At 33.5% G+C, this 24,955-nt stretch overlaps 1 long non-coding RNA gene across 1 annotated transcript in view; it reads left to right on the top strand.

The window, feature by feature from the left end:
* Positions 1–6,557, top strand: part of LOC125619078 — a 49,603-nt gene extending 43,046 nt beyond the window's left edge. The window contains exons 3-4 of the long non-coding RNA XR_007350568.1: positions 298–456; positions 3,452–6,557. This is a non-coding gene — a long non-coding RNA (uncharacterized LOC125619078). The remainder of the gene's footprint in view (positions 1–297; positions 457–3,451) is intronic.
* Positions 6,558–24,955: the final 18,398 nt, after the last annotated feature.

The raw sequence follows: 24,955 nt of genomic DNA, 5'->3' as shown, positions 1-24,955 counted from the left end.
TTGTAATATCTTCAGAACTCTTCCAACACCTGAGCCTAACTCATTTATTTGCTAATTGGTTTCCAGTTTCTACTGTACCTGTAACAGAGTCAGAAAAACATAGTCATTATCTTTGGAACTCACTATTTCATCTGTAGTGCCTAGGATCATACACAGGACACAAAAGTTGAATGAAAGAAAATAAAGCTGTAAGAAATTGGACACTGGTGATTATGGCAGAAGTTTTAATCTTAATATATGTAAACATTGTTTCAAATGTTTTTCTGTTTTGTTTTGTTTTGATTACTTGATCTATAGGATGATCTCTGAGAAGATAAAAGCTGAAGCTGGGACCCAGAGTCAGTCCATGGTCATCTTTGACTATTGGCATGCTGTTGAACAACACAACATTGGCAGGAGGGGTGAAGAAGTTTAGTGTTGGAGTTTTTAGATGTGGAATGTTATCTGTGTATACATGTGAGTTGTTGCTCTTTATGTTTTGATTTTCTTTTAACATGTGAATTTCAGGCAAACATCATAAATTCAGTGTTTGAACAAGTGACTATTTGTTTTAATACATTATCTGATATTACAGTTTGATAATCAATTTTGAAGGAAGTTAATTGACATAAGTGTCCTTTGGCCAAGTTTACCATTTTATGAAAACATGTAGTTTGAGATATCTTCTTTAGAATGTTATGCCTTCTGCATATGTTGTTGAATTTTTAAGAGAATGTAGCTAAATTCTGAATTGGTCACATATCAAATTATTTCTAACATGATCCAGAATATATTTGGATTCTTTTGTGATTAAAGGAATTGAATCAAATAATTAAAAAGAAATTAATAAGAGTTTGAATATTGAAGCTAGTATTTTTTGATCATTTGGAATTTTTAGATCCCCAAATGCAAAGTAGTTTAAGTTTTAATTTTGATTTGTAAAATTATTCTGTAAACAACTTCAATATTAAGAACAGTACACATATGAGAACAGTACACATTAAGAAAGTTTTCTTTAACTTCCAAAAATTACTTTTTTTTGTTATTAAGGAAAGAATATAAGAAATCATTTATTTTTAAAATTAAATAAAATAATTTATTATTATAATTAATAATTTAAATTAGTAGTTTATGGCATAAAATATCTTTAACTCTCGTTCTCACAAATAAAATGATTTTATTTTATCTTCCTTGTAATCGAAATGCATCTTTGTGCTGGGTATAGTGGTACATGGTTGTAATCCCAGGGGTTTGGGAGACTGAGGCAGGAGGATCCAGAGTTCAAAGCCAGCCTCAGCAACTTAGTGAGGCCCTAAGCACCTTAGTGAGACCTGTCTCTAAATAAAATATGAAAATTGGCTGGAGATGTGGCTCACTGGTTAAGTGCCCCTGAGTTAATTCCCTGGTACTAAAACAAACAAACAAAAACCCACTCTTGTGCTTGTAATATTTTGTTCAACGTATATTGTGATTTTTGTGTATATAGAAGAGAAATGGGTAAATATAAGTAAATTAAGGGTTCCAGATATCTTGAGTACAAGTACTAATAAAAAATAAGCACGTCCTCTTTTCAAAGAAAATAAAAGATGTGTTGCAAAAGATAAGGGCTGCTTAACAATGTTATTGATTCTTTAAACCTGTTGGAAAATGACCCTAAACCGAGGGGAAAGCCCTGAGGGGTCTGAAGCCAGTTAAGCTGCATACATATGTTTGCTGACAGTTGGAAGAATGAACATTTCTCATCTCACTTTGACTGCATTAAAAAAAAAAATGTTGGAAAAGCTAGTGGATTCAGGTTTCATGCTATTTGCAACTGAATTCCTTTCCTTTTCATATTTTAAATTTGTAACATGTTCTATAGAGTCCTTAAGTGAACATCCTGTTTTCAAAACTTCTAAAACTCCATTGCTTTGAACAGTGTGCCACATGGCAATGCTACAAACATAAAGAGTCCAGCTGTCAGGATGGAAAATACCATATAAATCATTGTAAAAGCATCTTGTCTTACTACTTGGGAGAACACACTGAGGTATTTTAAAGGAAAGAGATACTAACTTTAAAAGCCTTCAAAAAGCACTGTCATGATTCTTTGGATTTTAGATTATAATCTCAGACTGTTTCATGAAGGAAAGGATTATATACCTTTTTACCTGAACAAAGACATTTTTTTCCCCAGTAATTTCTCAAGGGTGCTCTTGTCCCTGACCTCCTCCATGTGGTTTGTGAGATCTGAAACTTTATCATAATTAATTCTACCTAAGTAACCATCTTTGAAATAATATTCTAGTTATCTTCACCTTACTCTTAAAAATAAAACTCACCTTATGCTTAAAAATAAAAATAAACTCCTGGAAAGTTTTCTGGATTGGAAATGTTTCTGGGAAGAGAAACACCTTCAACTAGGATGAGCCTAGATTTTAGAAAGATCCTGGAAAAATATTGCAGCAGGATAATACTCTGAGTACTCATGCTGTGAATATTTTTATTCCTAATAGTATAAAATTTTGAATCAAGGAGATGTTTTACATGCAGACAAAGGCAATTATAATGAGAGGCAGAGAAAAGTCTAATTGTGATACAAGAATGGGCTTGGACTTACAGGCGTGAATCTAGCTGTTAAACAGTATCAAGTGCTGAATAAATGTTAGTTTCATCTCCTGCTTTACTCTAAGATTTCAATGTATGGAGCCCATTGACTTTATTGTCTCATTTAGTTCCCTCTTCAATTTTCAAGGCGTTTTGGGGGACCATTCCAGCTATTCTCCAGTATGTCAACAAAAATCTAGGTAGCTAAAGAAACAATTGGAAATGGGAGTCTTTCTCTATTTGTGTTTGTTCTTATTTTGTGAAATCAACTTTGTATTCTTTACTCCTAAATAAGACTCTTCGCCACTTAAAAAAAAATACTTGAGCTATTTCAAAAGACTTGGTTAAATTAGTTTTTTCTTTGGCAAAATTGTTTACTCTTCCTATTGGGAGGCAGTTGAGAATGGAGTTTTTATGAATTATTTTTCTAGATTCAATAAACAGTTTCTGGCAAAGTATTTAACTTCCCTGCTTCTTCACCTGTAAAATGGGTAACAATGATCATGCCTTTTTTCACAAGAGTTTTTACAAGAAGTAGATGAGTAAATAGTTTGCTGGGATTTACCTCAGTGTCTCCTGGCACACAATAAGAAGTTGGGCAGGGATGGGTAGACATTTCGAATTTACAGTCTTAGTTGATTATCTTCGTGTTGTGCAGATGTATGGAATGATTTATATAGAGAGATGAGATGGTCTTAGAGACTACTTAGTGAACAGTTTCATTTTACAGATGAAAGGTAGAAATCTAAAGTAAGACTATGGCTTGGCCAAGGCCAGTTAATGAAAGTTCTACAATAAGACTCTCCACCTCTGCTTTCTAAGTTCTGCATCTTTGTATCATGCCACACTCCTATTGAACATTTTTTTCTATTTTTATATCTTGCAGCTTCTGGAGGATGAAACATATGTTTGGCAACATTTCTGCTGTGAAGATACCAGAGAAGTTCATCTTTTCATTGCACCTTTTTAGATCTGCCATGTTGATTGATTAAAAATGGATGTGCAGAGCAAAGCATGGAGGAGATTGCTTATGATGTTTTCATTATGTAGACAGAACCATGATGTTTTGCAAAGACCATATTTTAACAGAATAAATTCATCGATCTTACATTCAAACAAGAAAGTCATCCGTTGTTAACTTATACGAACGAAATGTAGAAGCAAGATTTGGAGGTATATGTTTGTAAAGTCATTTTGCAATGAAATGTAAAGACAGATGATACAATGCCTTTTATAGGATCAGGTTAATGCTTATTGTGCCTGAAGCTTCCCGACTTGACAGAGGAGAACTTGGATTTATCAAATGTTAAACACATGGCTTTAATGGTTTGTATTAGGAGAATTCCTGAGGGATTTGTGCTAGTTGTGAGGTTGTATTCACTTCACTTTATTTCTTTCCTGTGGCTCTCCTATTTCCCTTTGGGATGTGTTTCATGTGTCTGTTATTGCTTTGAAGATTTTTCATTTCTATCTCATGCTTAACACTTGCTGTTGATTCTTTGTATAACTTAGGAGAAATGAACGATATTCTTCTCCTAGAGTATCAGTGTTTATAAGGTAAATGTGTCTGTGCTGATTTAGAAAAGAACACATATTTTTCTCTCTTTTATGCTAAGAATAAGATTTTATTTTTTGGTGTTGAAAACTTTTTAGAAACTTAATATTTTGTGTTTTATCTCCAGGATTATTCTTTACTTTGTGGATTAAAGCAGAAGAGTAGATATTCTGTGATTATTTTGTTAAACAGCAACATATTCTAGAGAACTTTGATTAAAAGGATAACTTGAGACTCCAAAAAGTCCCTCTTTACAAGACAATTTTAATCTCAGCTATCTTTACATTTTTTTGTTTTATTATTTAATGATGATAAATATGATGGTTTTTCCATGAAGAGAAATATAGACATTGCTGTTATAAGAAGTTATTCTAGACAGCATTTGGGACCCATTCATGAATGTTTTTCTGGCAGTCATCTCAATAGATCATCTGTATCTTTTGGTTTGTTGTGTCAGTTTATAGATGGCAAAAATAGTGTATTTTGAGCATGACTTGATCAGCAGTGATATAAGCAGTGGAGAAAATATATTGGTGAATGTGCTTACACAATGAATAACTGGAAAACACTCAGCCAGTATTTCTGTGGGTGTATCTGTTCTTTTTCTGTTTATATTAAACTTGAATGATTAAATAGAAAGCAGGTTCAAACAAAAAAGAATATTGTGGTTTGAGTACATACATTCAAACGTATACTTCTTATTTTCTTACATTAAATCTTTACACTTCACCGTCTGGCAGCGTTGTTCATCCTCTTAATTTCTTAACCCTTTCCCAGTTGGAACCACTACCATGTAACTTTATGGGTATTAGAGTTCCTGCCATGATTCAAGCAGCCTTCATCTCTTAAGTAGAAGGGAAGAAGAATACAAGTCTCAATTTCATCAGAATTATTTTAAAATTATAAACATATTATTGGGTAAATAAATGCTTTAAGGAGGCTTGGCTGGAGATTTTGGCAAGTCACCAGCATGCGGATTACAATAGTGATGATTATAAAAAAAAAAAAAATCCTAGGCCAATTCCTTGATGTCCTGCTTCTGATTCCTTTCCAAAACAAGTACAATGAATTTATGGCAATATAGAATCTATCTGGAGCAAATTTAGGCTTCTTTCTTTGGAGGAAGAAAATCTGTAAGACTGGTTCTTTTTAAGACACAGTGACCCTGGTTAGTTCTGTTAGGATAGAGAGGAAAGTCCTGCCCTCTGTTGTTTTAAGGTACTCTTGAGTATTATCTCCTGGCACCGCAATTGACTGAAATTGTTCACAGCTTCCATTTCACTTGCATGTGATGTGATACAAAGAACAATTTAAGTTCATCATAAGGTTTGTATCATTATAATCACATTTTCATCTTTTTAATAATTTTTTGCCCATTGTAAAATGTATTATTTTGCCATTTGGTCTATCAGCCCTAGATGAATGGTGAGAATATGGGATTTTCAATTAACCAACATTTCTCTAGTTTCCTCAACAAACCAGTATATAAATATGCCATTTGCATAGACTTCACTTAATGATCAGTCACTCTTCTCTAAAGAGCTTTGTTTATATCATTTATTCCTTCTCCTCTGTCCCATCTTTTAACATGGAGAGTCCCAGGGTTTAGTCTTTGTTCCTGGTTTCCTTCCCTTCTAATTTCTTATCTTTTTGCTGCTCTGTTTCATCTTAAGTTTCTGTCTTGAAAAGGTATGTATGTGTGTATGTGCATGCATCTCTCTGTCTATATGCATATAATTCTGGAGTGTATGTGTGTGTGTGTGTGTGTGTCTGTGTTTATCTTAAATTTACAATTTTAGTCTAAATATCTTCCCTGAATTGTATATAGATTTAGATATCTAATTACCTACAGCACTTCCAACTATCTCATAAGAGTTTTACACTTTCCATGTCAGAAATAAAACTTTATGTCTCTTCTATGTCCCACCTGATCTTTCCTCCCCCAATAGGCAGCCCCATCTTAGGTAATGAAAATTCCATTTTTCTGGGGGCATCAGGCCAAAATCATCCTCTGTAGCCCATTTTTTCTTCAAATTCTATTGAATTTACCTTTTAAATATATTCAGAGTCCAACTGTTTTCACCACCTTCACTCAGACAGATCTCATCTCATTTTTGGCCTTGGTACTGAAGTAGCCTTCTCTTTGCTTTTTCCCTTGTCCCTCCATACTTTCTTCCACCTCAGTCAACTTATCAGCAAGAGTTATCTTATTAGTATTGTTCTGAAACATAGTTCAAATTCTGGCACTTGTCTGTGTAGAAGTCCCCGTTTGACTCTTGGCTCACTTGGAGAAAAAACAAAGGTTTTGCCATGACCTACATAGTCATGAATGATCTGTTTTCCCATTGCTGCCTCCTCCTCCTCCTCCTTCTTCTTCTTCTAATAATAATAATAATAATAATAATAATAATAATAATTTTTTTTAGTTGTAGATAGACACAATGCCTTTATTTTATTCATTTATTTTTGTGTGGTGCTGAGGACCAAACCCAGTGCCTCACACATGCTAGGCAAGAGCTCTGCCACTGAGCCACAATCCCAGCCCTCCCATTGCCTTCTTGACTATATGTCGTACTTCACTTCCCACTCCTTTGGCTTCAGTTCATTGATATACTTAAAAATTCCAGAGACTCTTTTACTTGGATTTTCTCTTTGCCTGTAATGAGCTAACAGGGATATGCAATGGCTAACAAGGCCATCAATCAAATATTGCCTTCTAATGGAGACTTTCCCTAAACATACTTAGCATGATATGAAAGTTGTAAGATCCTAATTTCCCTGGCATACTTTATCTCCTTCTTCTTTCTTTATTTGACTCTACCTAGCATTTGCCTTCATCTAAAGACTCCATTTTTCACTGATATTCCTCAATCTCAGTTTCCTGAACTAAAATGTAGAGAGTATCAACTCTACCAAGGGCAGGGAATTTTGATTTTCTTTGTTTAAAAAAAAACACCTCTGTATCTCCTATATGTATATAATGCTTGGTACATAGTATGTGTTCAATAAATATTCATCAAAATAATAAAGTAATAACTGCCATATTTTTTGTGCTTTTTCTTCAGCAAATTGGAAAGAGATATAAAGTGCTATGAAAGCATCACCTGGCTAGGACTTGGAATGACATAAATATTTATTAGAAATATGATCATAAATAAATTCCATAAACATGTTAAATTTCAGTGAGAATAATTACAGAGCTTAAATTAGATAATTTATATGAAAGTGCTTTCAACCATTAATGTTTTCCTAATGCTATTAGTGATCCCCCTCTCTCTTGTGAATAAATTAACTTAATCTTATAAATGGATTATTTTTATCAGTACTACATTAAACTCTCTATATTTGCTCTTTATGTCACTTTCTCTTAAATTTTCATGTTTCCTTTTCCAGATTAATACAGACATATTTATTGATATTTACCAGTGGTATGCATGTTATAGCAACTACAGTGTAATGGTGGATACATATATTTAAAGCAATTTTCAAAATTCATTTGTATAAAGTTACTTAATTTCTATTATTTACCGTGATTGATTCTAGGTGCTCTACAAGTATGAACTTATTTACTACTTTTAAAAACCTAATGAGGTCAGTATTATCTTTGTTTTGCTGATGAGAAAATTGAGATAGATTAATTTGTTCAAGGCCCTAATTTATATTACCTCTGTGTGCATGCATGTGTTTGTATATTTAAAAGTAAAATAATTTTAATGTTCATATGGTAGTCTTAAAAATAAACATTATACCTACATATTATATAGAAGCATGATAAAACTAGATTTTGAGAATTTAAGTGTTGGCTGACAGATATAGATATATATCTATCAGCCAACACTTAAATATATATACACACACACACACACACACACACACACACACACATACCTACACACACACACACACATATATATGGATTGAACCAAGGTGTACTTTACCACTGAACTACAACTCCAGTCCTTTTTATTTTTAGTTTTGAGACAAATTCTCAGTAAGTTCCTTAGTGCCTTGTCAAATTTCTGAGGCTTGCCTCAAACTTTTGATCCTCCTGCCTCAGTCTCTAGAGCTGCTGGAATTATAAGCATGCACCACCATACCCAGGTATAATTTTTATTTATTTATTTTTGGTGGTGATACAGGGGATTCAATCCAGTGGTGCTCTGCTACTGACCTACATCAAACCCCTTTTCAAAATTTTGAAACAAGTTCTGGCTAAGTTGCCTAGGCTACTATGAACTTGTGATTCTCTTTCTTCAGCCTCACAGGTTTCTAGGATTACACACATGTACCATAGCCTCTGGCTGTCAGATTTTTATTTATTTATATGTGCATTTATATGTATGTGCATACTAAGATCTTAGTATATTTTATGAAGTATCTTTGTGTTAGTTCTTGGAATAAATTTTAAAAGTAGAATATTGAGCAATTTTGGTATCTAGGAAAATACTGGCTTAATAAAACATTTCTACTTCTCATGTGTCCATAGAATTCTAAAGTAAGATCAGCAGTACAAGCCTTTTTCTTTCTACTTATAGTCCTGCTGTGGTCTTAACCTTGTTTGTCTCTCAGCTTTATCACCAGTATTTTTTTCCTAGTGAGGATATTGGAATTCACTGACAATATGAGACTGTTTTAAACAATTAACCCGAATAGATCCTTATTCATTTTTTTCCTTTTCACCATAGTTATTTGAATCTTCAATGGAGATGTCTTCTAGCCAACTTTGATACAAATCCATTGAACATTACCTATGGTTATTCATATCACAAATATTTTAGTATCAAGTATGTAGCAAAAATTAGATGAGTCAGGTAAAATCCCTATTTTTAAAATCTGGTTGGGGAAGATAATATTGGACATATAATAAATTTTCAGTTGAAAGTAAATTCTAGAGAGAAAATAAAGGAAGGTGATAAGAGAGTGATGGACGGTCCTAAGCCCGTGGGTGCAAATGAGCTAATTATGTCAAGATCAGAAATCCTAGTGTGTTTGGAACAGCATGGACAGATCCAGAGATAATTATGTTAAATGAAATAAGCCAGGCACAGAAGGACAAGAAGTGCATGATGTCATTTGTATAAGGAATCTAATGAAGTTGATCTCATAGAAGTTGAGAGGTAGCATGGTGGTTACCAGAGGCCAGGGAGCCAGTGGGAATGGGGAAAGGTTGATTAGTGGGTATTAAGTTGCAGTTCAATGGGAGCAAGGAGTTCTGGTGTGCTATTGTGCAGGAGGATGACTATAGATAATTCACTATCATTTCACAAAGCTAGAAAAAAGAATTTTGAAGGTTTTCACTATAAAGAAATGATAAATGGTCGCGGAGATGTGTATAACCTGATTTGAATATTATACAGTCCATACATGTATCAAAACATTGCATGGCACTTCATTAATGTGTACCATTTTAGTGTTCTATATATAAGTTAAAACCAATTTTAAAAAAAGCATAGTGTTGCTAGAACACAGTGAGAGAAGTTCAAAGTGGTACAGGGTGAATGCAGTCTGGTAGGCAGAGGTCAGAAATATTGATCCTTACGGCTAAGAAAAAAATGAATTGAATTTACTCAGGGAAAGCCATCTTTAAACCAGGGAACAACACAAACTCACTATGCTTAGAAAATCTATTCTGGTTTCAGCATGGAGAGAGGTAACGGGGGCTCAGGGAAAGAACATGTGTGCACCATGCGCTTGTGGAGATGACCAGTGGCACTTACACAATATTAAGCACCTCTACCTCTCTCTCTATGAGAGAACACAAGGCTTTTCACAAGGCTTTAATACATACGCTGTTATTTGCATTTTACATGCTTTTACTTTGTATAAAATATAAATATATATGTCCCACATAGAGTTAGACATTTAGATTTTGACAATTATGTTAGATTCATACTAAAATGACAATTTTTTCTAAGATAACTCAAATTACATATCACAGCGAGTGATTTTTCAGGGGACATTTTGATACAGTAAAGTCATTGAACCCTTTAATGTCATGTGCATTTGGATTGCTACAGTTGTACCATGGGACAGGGCAATTTCCTGTAGCCTTTTGTGACATTGTCCTGGTGGGATATGAGATCATGTCATAAAATCCAGAAGTGTAATTTAAAAGACCTTTTATTCGATTTTGCCTATTCAGTCCTTAGTAGAATTGTCTATAGGACTAAGTAGGAAGTGAAGCATGATTTCTCTAACCTCAATTTATTTTCATTCATTTTAATTAAAATAAAAGGAAGAAGACATTTTGTCTATCTGAAAGTAGTCTCCCACTTCTTGTTTTCAAGTAATCTGTTTTTCTTTAAGAATATTATTACTGACATAACAATTTATATTTATAAAAATGTTCCTGTAACTTTGTGGGTTTCTTCTATACCTTTTATTTGCAGTGGTCACAATAAAGAAAACAGCCGTAGTTTTTGAGGTCTAGTAGGAATATATTTATTGATAGGAAAAAATGCTAAGACAGCATGCAGAAAGTTTTATATAAAGTAGTCCCAAATGATACTGATGGGAATTATTTTTGATGCCTTATATTTCAAAATTTGCTATAAAGAATCAGAAAAGAAAGGATGTAACTATTTTTGCATGCATCCGGGAGTATCACTTTGGCCAGTTCAGTTCATCACAATGGAAAATAGAGCACTTGAAATGTGGACACCACAGAAAACCAAACCTTATAAATAGATAACATTTATTTATTTCCTGAACACATTGTTATGATGTATAAAATTTAAACTTGAAGTTATTAAAGGATGTTATCTTTTTTTTCTCTATTTATACAACTGGGTTCCATTACAAAAGGAAAAGTGAAGTATTTGTTTTCTATGTCTAATTTTCACTGGACAAGAAACTCAGGTTTGGGACAATGACTAGGCTATTATCAGAGAAGGCACAGGCTTTTTGATTTGATATTTGCAATGGGAATATAGTGTAATTTGCTTCAGGTGTTGTGGGTTACGCTTTGCAGATAGGCCAGAACAACTGCAGCTCTTCTTCCTCTCCTCCTCTTCCTCGTGGTCAGCAGGTCTCACGTACGGTTATCAACACAGGTAAAATTAATACCAGTTTAAGCCTGTTTAAGGTCAGTGCAATGATCCCTTTGGACAAAATGGCCCATGGCCTACTGCTGCTACAGTGTGGCTTTGTGGTGGCAGGCTTTGACTTACTGACCATATCTATGGGACCACGGATATTCTCTTGAAGACTGCAAATAAGACAAGGAGGCTCTGGGCCTGACTCAGGAGGCTGAGGCAGGATTGCAGGTTTGTGCCTGGCCTGGGCAACTTACTGAAACTTTGTCTCAAAATTTAAAAATTTAAAAAGCTAGGTTGTGTAAGTAACATAGTGATAGCACACTCCTGGGTTCAATCCTGGTACCCCACCCCGGCACACAAAGCAGAAAAAAAAAACAGTTTTAAAAGAACTTGTCTAAATCCATGTGCACATGCACCTATGAAACTATTACTTTGTGTTAGACAAATTGCAAATTGATACAACTAAGGATGAAATTACATAAAGATAGTAATTGAGCGTATCTGACAAAACAATTTTAACTTTTATATATTTTATATAAAAAAGATGCATCATTAACCCATTAAGTCCCACATACTCATTCTGGAAGCATTTAAATGAAATTGACATAGGTGCATTGGAATAGGTTGGAAATCATAATCTAGTGCTTATATATTATTATATTAATTAATATTATAATTATTATAGCTATAATGTTCTTCTTATTATATAATTATATATTTTATGCTGTATTTAAATTTCATAGGTAGGACAATGGGAAAAACTATTAAAGTTTATATACCAAACCCTCAGAAAACATAAAAACCATTCACAATATCAAGATCTAGGTAAATAACTATAAAATATTTGGCATGTTTATGAATAATAGTTTCTGTAAACATATAAATATGAATACTTGTATAATTATGAATATTTAATTATGTACTTTTTACTTAAGAAACAGAGACAGGTGATATTCTGTGTTGTCTATAAGTATTAACAAATTTTGGGCTGGGATTGTGGCTCAGTGGTAGGGTGCTTGCCTAGCATGGGTGAGGCCCTAGGTTGGATCCTCAGCACCACATAAAAATAAATAAACAAACAAACAAATAAATAAATAAAGGTATTGTGTCCAACTGCAACTGAAAATATTTTTAAAATATTAACAAATATTAATTAATTTAACTTTTATAAATTAATTAATAAGATACTAATAAGGATTATTAGTATCTTAATTAAATAGACTAACCCAAATGTCTATTATTGGATTAATAGGTAAACAAATGTTTTATTCATTTGTTTATTATTTAGCCATAAAAGAAACTAAATGCTAATATGTGTTACAATGTGGATGGATCCCAAAAATATTATGCTAAATTAAAGAAACTAGGCAAAAGGTTATATATTATATGGTACCTTTTATATGAAATATTCAGAATCAACAAAAAGAGAGAGGAAACAGATATGTGATTGCTAGGAAATGGAAGGGTGAGAGAATGAGGAATGGTAAGTTAATAGTTACAGTTTTCTCTTGGGGTATCGAAAAAGTGTTGAACCAGAGATTGTGGTTGCAAAACAGTGTGTATCCACTAAATGCCATTTAATTGTACACTTTAAAATGGTTAATATAATGTGAATTTCACCTCAATCAAAAATCAATAAATGAAAGAAAATGGAAATGCAGAGAAGTTAAATAATTTGTCCAAGGTTAGCAGGATACTAAGTTGCAGATCCAGAATTTAAACTCAGGAAATATGCCTCAGTATACTATGTGCCTAAATATAATGTGACTGAAAATTGAATTTTATTTCTTGCTTTTAACATGATATGACTATAAGTAATTTTCAACCAAATAGTTTCTAAAATTTCCAATTTTGACCTAGAAAATAGTTGTAACCAGTACATTTCTGCACTTAAAACCTGATTTCTTAATATAAAGTCATTTTTTGTTTAGTGTCTTTTACACTCAAGATCTGGAAAGAGATGAGCTGAGGGTGGGCACATTCTTTCATGATATTGTTTCTTGCCCACAAAGCAGATCTGCCCAACTTCCTCCTTGGAGGAGGGAAATGGAGATGGAGGGAGAAAACTTGACAGTACCCACTGCTCCTTTTTTTCTGGCAGCAGAGTCCTGCATGTTAAAAGAGTCCAAAGGGGCCAAATGTAGAACAATTTTGAATTTCTACATCAGATAGAGAAGAGTTTGGGGTTTATCTGGAGATCAGGCTGATTTCACAGAATGGTTCAGGCAATGATGACATTTCCACCCAGGAAAAGTGAGTATATCAAGAAATTAGAGAATCCCCTTTCCACTGTTCTTGTCAAACACTATGGTCTTGGCAGTGGGGGCAGGTCTGTAGCAGGAGACAGGATAGGATGCACTAAGATGAAGAGGTGATGAATTCTTCCAAATTATTTGGAGCTAAAATGAGTGATCGGGAAATATTATTCAGTTAATGAAAATGATTTTTTGTTTGTTTGCTTTCTATAAATGTGTGCCATATTGAAAATACCTTTATCATGCTATTGAAAGAAATGTGAAGAATGTATAATTGCCTTTAGTATATTTTTTAAGAAATGGGAAAAGACAGAAAAATATTTGACAAGTGAAAATTTCCAAGGAATTAAATGTTAGTCATAATTTTCCTTTGGGTGTTAACAAAAGTATTGATTTTCACTATTTTACACTTTTGTTTTCATATTTTTAAGATTTCTATAAATGACATCATATTGCTTGTTTAATAGACAGAAATGCTGAAAATTAATTACAACAGATACTGCCCTCTTCAAGACAGAAGAGCAACAAATGCAAACTTTGGAGACTATTTGACTTCTTACCTGAAATTAGCAGAGCTTTGGAAAGTGAAAATCAAAGTTCTATTTCAAAATGCTGACAAAATGAAATGAGCACATGGCAACCTAAAGACAAAGAGCAGAGAGAGGTCACTTGGTATACTGAAACATGTCTTGGAGGATAGCTGTTAAGAAATAAGGAGCATTAAAAGAAAAAAAAATGGGGGGAAATAACCCTTTAAAAGCCAACAGAAGCAGATCTTCAAAACAAGAAAAGAAATCAGGAAAAAGGATATGAAGAGGAAAAAAAGCATTTAGAATATCTTTAAAAGAAGATACAAACTCACTAGGTTGGTGCACGCCAGTAATCCCAGCACCTTGGGAGGTTGAGGCAGGAGGATCAGGAGTTCAAAGCCAGTCTCAGCAACCACAAGGTGCTTAGCAATTCAGTGAGACCCTGTCTCTAAATAAAATGAAAAATAGGGCTGGGGATGTGACTTAGTGGTCAAGTGCCCCTGAGTTCAATCCCTGGTACAAAAAAAAAAAAAAAAAAAAAAAAAAAGATACAAACACAACTCTTGTTAAGTAAGAATTAGCAAAGCAGAATATGGGGTGAAGACAATATTATTACATGCATAAATATCTGCAGGTGCAAAGGACAGAGGGAAGAAAGGATATTGGTTGCCTTGGCTGTGAGAAGTCTTCTGAGTACAGAAAATGAGGAGGCAAGGGGACCCAGGAGGGCTGCCAAAGAAACTGGTGTCAGAACATACATGGCAGAGCTTCTCAAACTAATTATATTGAAGGACAACTTTTTCTCCTTCTCTTTCTCTTTCCCCTCCTCTCCTCTCCTTCTCTTCCTCATCCCCATTCTCCTTCCCCCTCCTTCTTCTTGATTTTTTTTTAAATTCTGATGTAAAAATTTGAACACAGAGTTTGACTGTCCAAAGCTCAGACACACATGGAGCCATACACAAGTCCCCCCTGTGATTGTGGTGATACTGGAATGGTCTATCCCTTTGAATAGATCAAGTTCACAGATCATATAGATAGAAGACACAGCACTCTCAAATTAGCATAAACATTTCTAAATGCTTATTCTTAAATATTACACTTATCACAAATTAGCTCCAGTTCATGGGCCACACTAAGTCACATCAAGGAAAGACATTTTGATTGTATTTTAGGTTCATAGAGAAATCACAAAAGGATTTTCAAATCTGAGTAGGATTAAAGGATTTGCATTTTAAATAATAAACAACAGTGGGCAAAAACATACTAGAGGTGGGCAAGGACAGAAAGAAGGTTTGGAGGAGATTGTTGTAATAAGGACATATTAATCATAGATAGTGAGCATGAAAATTTAAAATATATGTAAGATATGGCTTATTAATTGAGAGTTAAAACAATGAAAGAAGATTTGAGAATTCTGTTTAAGCATATGTGTAGATATTGCTTTCAAAATGGGGAAAACAAGGAATTTGTGGGGGATGGACATGGAAATTTTGGAATCAAGTGTGAAGTTTTGGTTATGCTAATATAAATGTGTTACAATTGAGTCAAATGGATTAAGAACAACATTTATTTAAAATATTATCATTCTCTAGTTGGGTTAAAATAAAATGCTTATATCACTGATCCCAGAATTCTAAACAATCATCTCAACAGTGGTTCTGATAAACTAATGAAATGTTCTGATGGTCTAAATCTTAGACCTCTGTACACAGTTGCTGTTGCTATGAATAGGTAAATTACTGACTTCTAAGTAGAACGAGTTCCCAATATGTGTATACCATCTAAAAAATGTCTTACTAACTTTTATGAAAAGTTTTCAGTTTTGGATTAGAAAAAGCAGATTTGCATTTGGAGTTGCTTTGTAAATATAGGTCTACAGCTGGATCTAAACAGTGAAAATGGAAATACATCTTGTAAAACACCTCAGAGTTCCAGAAAGGAGACATAGACACAAGTCAGCAAATGCCTTAGAGATTTGGAGAATAACTTTCAGATTCATACTAACTAACTTAAAAGTCCTGGAAAATTTGGCCACAGTAACTGTCCTGTTGATCTTTGCTAGTCACAAACAGCAACTTCATTCTCTGGTAAACTGGTAAGTATGTGCCATGCTATCTGAAGGGCTTCTCATTTAGTAAGAAATGTCCTGATGGTATACATGACAACATTAACTCAAGACCTTAACCTCTCAGTTGAATTTTTATCAGTTTTATGTAATATGATGCTACTCCGAGATACATCATCTTATAGTTGCTGCATTTGGGTGTTAATTCTAACTTCTGTTAGGGCTTCTCCTAAAGAGTTAATCTATTTGCATTCTGGTATGATCAGAATTTGTCTTATAATTCTATCTATAAAATTATTTTTCCATCAGCGAACAGGTTTAAGTATCATTCCTCTAACCTTGAATTTCAGTGGAAATGTACACATAACACAAATAGTATATCTAATGCTGAAGACTGTAGAAATATTTTCAAACTATGATCATCAATATTTTATTTTTTAATGAATATTCCTTCAAGGGAAGGAATTTACCTCATTCTTTCTAGTTTCTGTTTATTACAGTGATTCTCAGTGCATAAAATGAAAGTGAGTTATTTTATTGGTAAAACATCATTGAAAAATATAATTTACTTTGTTAGCCCACCAATTTTCTCAGAATGCTCAGTAATAGAAGCATATCCTTAAGGAATACATTTAGTCATGGTTGAAAAACTTAAATATGACAAATTCTTTACTTTGAAGACTCAGGGTTGACAGAGGGCAACTACTTCAACTTTAGAGATGAGATAACAGCAGTATTAATTGTTGCCAAATACATTAGACATAATCTTTTATTCCCAAATGAGTCATATGTGTGCAGTATGGCCTTTCTCAGTGACATTGTTATGAACAATATATTAGATTCTTTACTCTGATTTATCTCAGGGAACACAGTTATGACAGGATTCTGAACAGAGTATTAGCTGGTAGCCCCACAAGCTACCAGACAGGTTCTAATGTTCATAGGTAATTTATTTAGGAGTAGTTTTTTATTCTTATTTGTGGAACAAATTCCCTACAAATGTATATTGTGGGCTCTCTTTTTATGTCTTTGAAAAAAAAATTTATATTAAATATAAATATTTCTCTCTGGGCAAGATTAAATTCTGCTGAGCTGGTATCTATAACTATCCAGGGTCTGCACAGCTATTATCCCTAATGCACTGTCTGCATCAAGTGGTAATAACTCAGTCAGCTCTGTGCTTTCTAAACCAATCCACAAACCCACTCCATCAATTTCTGTGTGTGACTAGTGCTAGTTCCAGTTGCTTGCTAAAATCACATGCTTTTCAAGGCATCCAGGTCCCAAAGCATAGGTACTGTTTGTTAAATCTGCAGAGAGATTTAAAGTATTGGTTATCAATACTCTACAATTGTTATTGCTAAGGAATGAGATTTTTTTTTATTGTCAAGCTAGTTCTCCAGATATCAACTGGCAAATTCTGAAGGAGTTGCTATGGATTTAAGTGCTCTTGAGAATTTTTTCTCTCTAATCAACTGAACACTACATAATTGATAACACCTCTAGAACTGTGCTTAATATTTACAATGTGAAAGTGGACTTTTTGTTTTAAAATAGACCAGTATCTCTTGTAGATGTTATGATTAACCTAGTTAGGAAACACAGAGATCAGCAAAAGCTCTTACCTTGAAAAATTTACCCCATATATATTTCATTATTTTCTTTTTCAATGTTAGTACTCAAGTTCACTCATTAGCTGCCGCAGTCTGGCTGGGCACAGATGCCGCAGTCTGGCTGAGCACACAATCACGAGCCACCACACAGCTTGTAGATTCAAACAGCAACTCTTTATTCCCGAACTCACACCAGCCGTCTACAATCACGTTCTGGGGAAATCCACGTTCTCTGCCCAAATCCACCTCCACTGGGCTTCTGTCTCCCAAAATATACTGTCTGAATCCCGTGAGAACTCAAGGGGAACTCAGGCAGCAGGATACGCCCTATTCCCAGCAGGAATAATCTTAAACCTTAAACCTGGAACCTAAACTGGGAACGCCCTAAACCCGATTATGTTAAACCGGGAACACCCTAATCTGCCCTGGTCCTTGAGCAAGGTCAACTACATTCAATGTCACTGCAAAATGTCAGCAACATGGGGTACGCTGGCAAGGAAATTGTCATACCTACTTGGCTAATGGCTCCCAGCATCTCCCCCCTTCTGATTAATTAAACAACAAGCAATGTGGCTTAAGGACCGTGCCTGGTAGGTTGTCCAATTCAACAATTAGCCTAGGCGGGTGAAATTTTGAATCTTTTCTGTGCTGAGGATTAAAATATAAGGCAGATGTCTGGACCTTTATTAGAGAAAATTGGCATCTAAACAACAATAGCAAATACTCTACAAATTTGTGTGTTAATTGTGGGGATAAAGACATGTAAAAGACAAAGTGACTTTTTGTTGTTTTTAGCAGATGGAGTGCATTTTACCTGGGGTTAGTGGAAAAAAAAACTAATGATACGACTTGGATCTTGAAGAGTTGTAGGTAGAGCAGATGAGAAAGATTTTGTAGCCAAAGGGAAATTAATATGAAAAGGCAGAGTCAGGAAAAGTATGCTTTTCCCTCTCCATGTTAATACAAATTCTCTCTTAGTGTGACTAATCTTTAATGCCACATGTCATTTACAACCCACACCAGTACATAGGTTGGGTGATAAAGGCAAAGGATACCATTTTGTGCTAAAACATAAAGAGAGGTAAGATGAGATAGAATTTTATGCTTAGATTTCATGCTAGTAAAATAGTATTTCTAAAACACAGATGATTTTTTTGGAGGGGTGGGATGGGTCACAACTTCTATAAATAGATAATTCTGTTATTCCAGAAGCAGCGTATGTACTGAAAAGTTTCCCAGATATTTTTGTCACTGCAGTCTCTTTTGAAAAGGTAAGGGATTGAAGAGAAATATATTGTGAATAAATGTCTCTAAAAAAGCCAAAAGGCTATAATCAAGTTCCTTCTTGATTTTTCTGGAGGTGTATGTTTATAAAGTGGAACTTTGCAATTGTGATATCAATAAAGAAGTTTCCAGTAGATTTAAATTCTTGATGAGGTCAATTACTCAACAAAAATTGCTCTTTTCCTGTTTACAAGCTTATATCTTCATTTCTGTCCGTAAACCCTTTCTTATTTCGACCATGTTGTTAAAACTGTTTTTCTTTAACATTCTCTTATGACACAGATTCTCTTATCAACAGGGGAATCAGTTCCATTAAAGAAGATCTTTAGAATGAAATCATCTGTGGAATGTTTTACAAATGTGGTTCAATAAACTCCATATAATTTCAAAAGAAAATGATGCCTACAAGAACATCTTGGGAATTAGCATAAAAAACACTGTTTCTCTTAGACTTAAGCAAGAAGGACCTTTGGGAGAATAGGACTACTTTCAAATGCCTGATGGAGAAAAAAAAATCTCTTACTGGGGTTCTAAAGAACAAAATTTGCATATTAATAGAAGATTAAAGTGCCCATCAAGTATTCTGAAGCAGTTACTTTCTCTTGTCTATTTTGTTCTTCACATAAACATCTTTCATAATAAAAAGAAACTTGTGCCATTGGTATTTCAATGAGTCTCCAAGGTTTCCTGTTACAATAGGCCAGATTTTTGAAATGTCTAAAACCCTTAAATAAAGCTCTTTAGATTTTTACTTTTAACACAATGAAAAGGGTTATGTCTAGGAAAAAAAAAAAAAGAACACTTTCAAAGAAAGGACATGACAGAAAACTTTATTTAGAAAAGACATCCACCACCTCAAAAAGAAAAGAAAATACAACAAATAAATGAATGAATAAATAAACAAACTTTTAAAATTTCTTGCAATAAATAATATATACATATATTTCCAAAAATGAATATTAGAAGTAGTAACAGAAAAAAAAGAAGGCACATTAATAGGTAGAAAATTACTCTGAAGCATTTTAATAGTTTCATTGTGCCAAAAATACTATTTTTGTTATGTATTTCCCATGCTAATTTCTGTTAATGTTGTGAGGATTATCTTGTAATGGAAAGGTAGGTGTTCATCATGAACATCCTTAAAATTTAAAATCCAGGAAATATACTTGAAATAGAAAATACAGAGCAAAGTTAATGTAAAAAAATTGTAATATAAAAAATTGCTGTTGGTGAATCCTAAGAATATTTTGCACACTTCATGGGTTTCCCTTCATTCCCCTCTCCCCATTTCTGTTTCTTTTGGTTTTGCAGCTGCCTTCAAGTTCAAAGACCTGAGAGTATTGCCTTTCTACTGCTTTATCTGGAGTTTGACAAGGAGCAGTCATATTCAGTCACATGGAACATGAGTGTTTTTTTTTTTCCCCATTGATTTTAATACAAACGACTGCTATTTTTCAGATGAATTCTCTAAGCTGGACAATTTACTTTTTAAAGAATAGCATCTGTCTGTCTCTTCAATTAAGAATGTGTGGAATAAAAGTAAATCATATGTGGATTAACTTTTCACACTCTCTCAGGGTCTTAAATGTGAAATAACCATTTCCATTATGATTAGGCTGGTATTCCCTTTCTATGAATGTATTATATGCACCCTCAGTTTGAAAATGATATTTTTACAATGGACTTCTGTGTGACTATTTGGTTTTGCTTTGCTGCTTTCAGCTCCTAGGCCTCTCTAACCCCAATGACAAAGAAGCACAGAAAAGTGTGAGGACTTCAGCTGCAAGCTTTGGGAAACTCACCTCATGTGGAAGTGCTCCTGCTTTTCTCTCACTTTGAAGATGCTCACAAAGCTTCCTCTCTAACAGTGCCAGACATTTCTGGGCCTTGCTATAGCAATTCGCTGCCAGGGCTCAGGTTGTATTAAGGACTTAAAGCATTCTTTTGCTGAAAACACTGACTCTTAGATTGGGCCTGCAGATGTCCGATGGGTACCTAAAAACAGGATAAAAGTTTGGCATCTGTTTTAGTTAGCTTTTTGTTTCCATGACCAAAGATCCTGACAAGGACAATGTAGAGGAGGCAAAGTTTATTTTGGCTTGTAGTTTTAAAGGTTCAGTCCATAATCAGTCACATAGCTCTGGGCCCAAGTTATGGTAGAACATTATGGCAGAGGGTGTGGCAGAGAAAAGCAGCTCAGAACATGGCAACCAGGAAGCAGAGAGAGCACTCCACTCACCCACCCTACCTGCCTATAGTTACTGCCCAGTTAATCCATATCAGTGGAATAAAACACTAATTAGATTATACATCTCAAACATTTCTGAAAATTCTGGAAGTGTCTTAGACACAAGATATTGGGGGGGGCATATCTAAACCATAGTAGCATCTATGCTTTTATATCACATGACTCCTTTTATGACATTAAACTTTGGGTCATACTCCTGCTCAGCTTTACATTTATATCCATCTTACCCTTCTGACTTGTTCCTTTTAGAGTCAATCTCTCCTGTAATCACCGTGGATTCCAGGAACAACAGGCCTGATGGATAAACATCTGCCACAAGAGACAAAACATGAGGCAGGAGCAGCTTTCTATGGCCACCAAGGCCTTGCTTAATCATCCTGAGATACCAACAAGACCACAGCCAAGATTTCCAGTTACATAGCTCCAAGACTGTTGTTAGCCCTTTGGAGAGACAGACTCAGTTTTTCTCCTTATTATGGTCATACTGAGAATTTTTTTTTTCTTGTCTTCACCACCGTATGTCTGTTCCATTGGCCTTTTGGGATAGAGGTCAAACCTTGTCCACAGGGGCCCTCAGAATGAAGCCTCTAGCCTAGGACTTCATTTACAATTGTGCAGCAGCTCCAAATTTTGGATGAACTTTAGTGTTCTCAGTTATATTTTTTTGTTCTTATTCCTTCAATCTTGTTGATACACTTTCACTTCAGTTCTCAGATTCTCCAATCCTATCTTAACTATCAGTAACTCTTCTTAACTCTTGTTTTGTGATGCACTTCTTTTACTCAGTCCTCTTTGGACATGAGGTGCTTCCAAATATGCTTTCTTAAAAAAGAAATACAAAATTAAGACACCTAGAAGAAGAAGAAGCCTCCTGAGTAGGCATTTATTTCCTTGTTTTTCCTTCCCAACATGAATTGATAGAGTGGAGCCAATATCAACATTTTTAAGAGATGTTGTTTTACAAGTGTGTTTCTATCTAGTAATTCTGAAGACATTCAAGAGATCATTGTAAAGTTCTAATTTGAAGGAGATCTGTCCAATTTTGTTAGATGGAAAGGAAACAAAGAAATGCTCATGAGTGACCCTAATTATTGTATAGTTACTCAGTTGTAAATTTTATTTTATTTTAATTGTTGTTGACTTTATTTTGATAAAATTCTGTCATTATTTCTTCATGAATTAAGATGAGTGAATCATAATATAAAATGCAAGGAAATATCAGAAACTATTTGTTAAGACTTTTTTGTTTGTTTTAAAAAACGACTATCAGTCAGACACAATTATTTTGCCAGATGTTGGAAATTAATTCCTAAATACCAGGTCATTGGATTCTGTTTGTATCTTGTTTGGATTTGACTTTGTTGATTACTCACAACTACATGAGAATCCCCCTTTTTCCCCTCAAGACATCATTTTCTTCTATATTACTTACCTTTTCTCCCTATATCTACTCCCTAGGTTCTGGTTCTACTTATTGTGGAGTTAGTTTCTTAATAATTTATTGTTATAATATGGACTGATGTGTGCTCATTGTAAAAAATCCAAAAAATGTAAAATAATAATAGATAATTATGCAGTATATATTTCAAAATGCTAGAAGAAAGGATTTTGAAAGTTTTCATCTCAAAGAATTGATATAACTTTAGGGAGATACATATATTAAACCTGATTTAAATATTTAATGTATACATGTATTGAACATTTCATGGTGCCTCATTAATGTGTATAACTTTTATATTTTTGTGTAAAAGTTAAAAACAAATAAAAAACAAAGTGAAGAAATCTCAAATTGCTATCTTGTGATCCACAAAATGTACTGTGCCTATTTAATACATTTATCTTAGCATATTTCTGTTTTGGAGCATTAAAAATATTAGCTTCATGCTCTACATATTATTTGATAATTTTCTTTAATTTAATGTGTCATAATAATTCCCCCACATAATGACATTTTTCTACAATATGATATTTAATATCTGCTTGGGGTTTCAGTATAAGTTTTTACATAGTTTAATCATTCCTTTATTGTCTGATAGATAAAATGTTTATTAATCTTTGTACTCTTAATAAGACTACATACATCATCAACATTTTGGGATACATCCCCAAAGTACTAGTATATTCAGATTTTTTTTTTAAATAAAATATTTCCTTATAATAAAAGCAATAGACATTATTGTGGGTGAATGAGGAAAACAAACCATATAACTTAAAAAAATACAATTCATATCATATAACTCAAGAAAAATAATTTACATTTATTAAAACCTGGTATATATGATTTTATAAAATGTTATATATCTACATCAAATAAAATTATTCATAAAATCATATATTGTTTTTCATTTTTCACTTCTATATATAACTTTCTATTTCAAGCATGTTAGTACTATGACTCTTAAAGGCTAAAGGCTATTATACAACTCTACAACTGTGTGGTTGTAGTAATTTAATTTTTTTTTTTTAACATTGGGGATAAATTACTAATAGAGGCTCTGTGTTCAATCCTTAGGACAAAAAAAGAAAAAGAAAAAAGAAAAAGAAAATAAAAGCAAAGGATGAATTACTGCAGATAAATTTTGCTCATTCTCTTCTTTATTTATTTAAAATGATTTCTGAGAACTAGAATCACTGAGTAAAAGAACAAACAATATTTTAAGATGTTTTTGCAATACTACAGATTTATTTTTTATAATATTATCAAGACAATTTGAATAATTTACTTTAGCAATATGGGGGGCCATATTTTCAGCTTGCTTAATAAAATTGACTTTTCTATTTTGTTAGTCAAATATATAGAAAATATCTCAACATGAATCTTAAATTTGAACTCACTTCATTATGAATTTGCTTGAAAATTTTTACATGAAAATTCACAATTAGTATTCTTTTTTTGTTCTAATGAATGAAATATTTATTCTTTAAAAATTGTGTTTGAAAGTTCTCTTAAATATTAAATAAGTTCTATTTAAAAAATTACAGAATCTTTTTTTCCAAGTTTGTCTCAAGTTTTCTAATTTTCTAATGGTATTTGTGCTCTTATTTTAAAATATTGTGTAATCAAATCAGTTTATTTTCAATTTGTGTTGAAAGGTCTAATGCGGGGAAAGGTCTAATGTACACTAACAAGTTAGCCTACCATAATTTTATGGATGCTGATAGAAAATACAAGACTCCTGGGTGAGAGGTAGCAATATTACTCGTAACAATAGCTGTAGCCAGAGTCTTTTTTGTGCTACTTATTAGATCTATGATATTTTGCAGGACAATACAAAGAGAGAAAGATGATACCTATATATTCAACTGGTTACATTGCAGGAAAAGAATCCTGGGTTTATGGAATACGAGATTTTGTATAATGGACAGTAAGTATTCCTGTCCTTTGTTTTGGAGGGAGGTATTATGTCTTCCAGAACTATAAATGATAGGAGTCACACTTTCTAAATGTAAGTTATTTTTATACAAACATATTTTAAAAGATAGTAATGAGGTTTAGGACATGTTAGTCCGGAATGTAATACTTTGACATTTGAGAAAATAGTAGAAGCAGGAAGATGTTTGATATTTTTCTACACTTCTCTGGAGTAGGTTAAAACGTAATTCTAAGAGAATTATGAAAAGACACCCTTCTTATACTTAAATAAAAGGAACACTTTTGTCTCTGGAAACAAAGTGAAATAAAGAAAAATCTGAACAGGTCTTACTATCCACCACCCCCTGCAGTTTATCATTAGATTATACCTTTGTCTAATTATAGTTCTGCATGACTGTTTGCTGTTTATCAAACCTAAGCATAAAAATGC

Source organism: Marmota marmota, unplaced genomic scaffold (assembly GCF_001458135.2).
Source record: "Marmota marmota marmota unplaced genomic scaffold, marMar, whole genome shotgun sequence".
Lineage (NCBI taxonomy): Eukaryota > Metazoa > Chordata > Mammalia > Rodentia > Sciuridae > Marmota > Marmota marmota.
The sequence above is the reverse complement of the archived record's forward strand: the minus strand, read 5'-3'. Positions and strand labels throughout refer to the sequence as shown.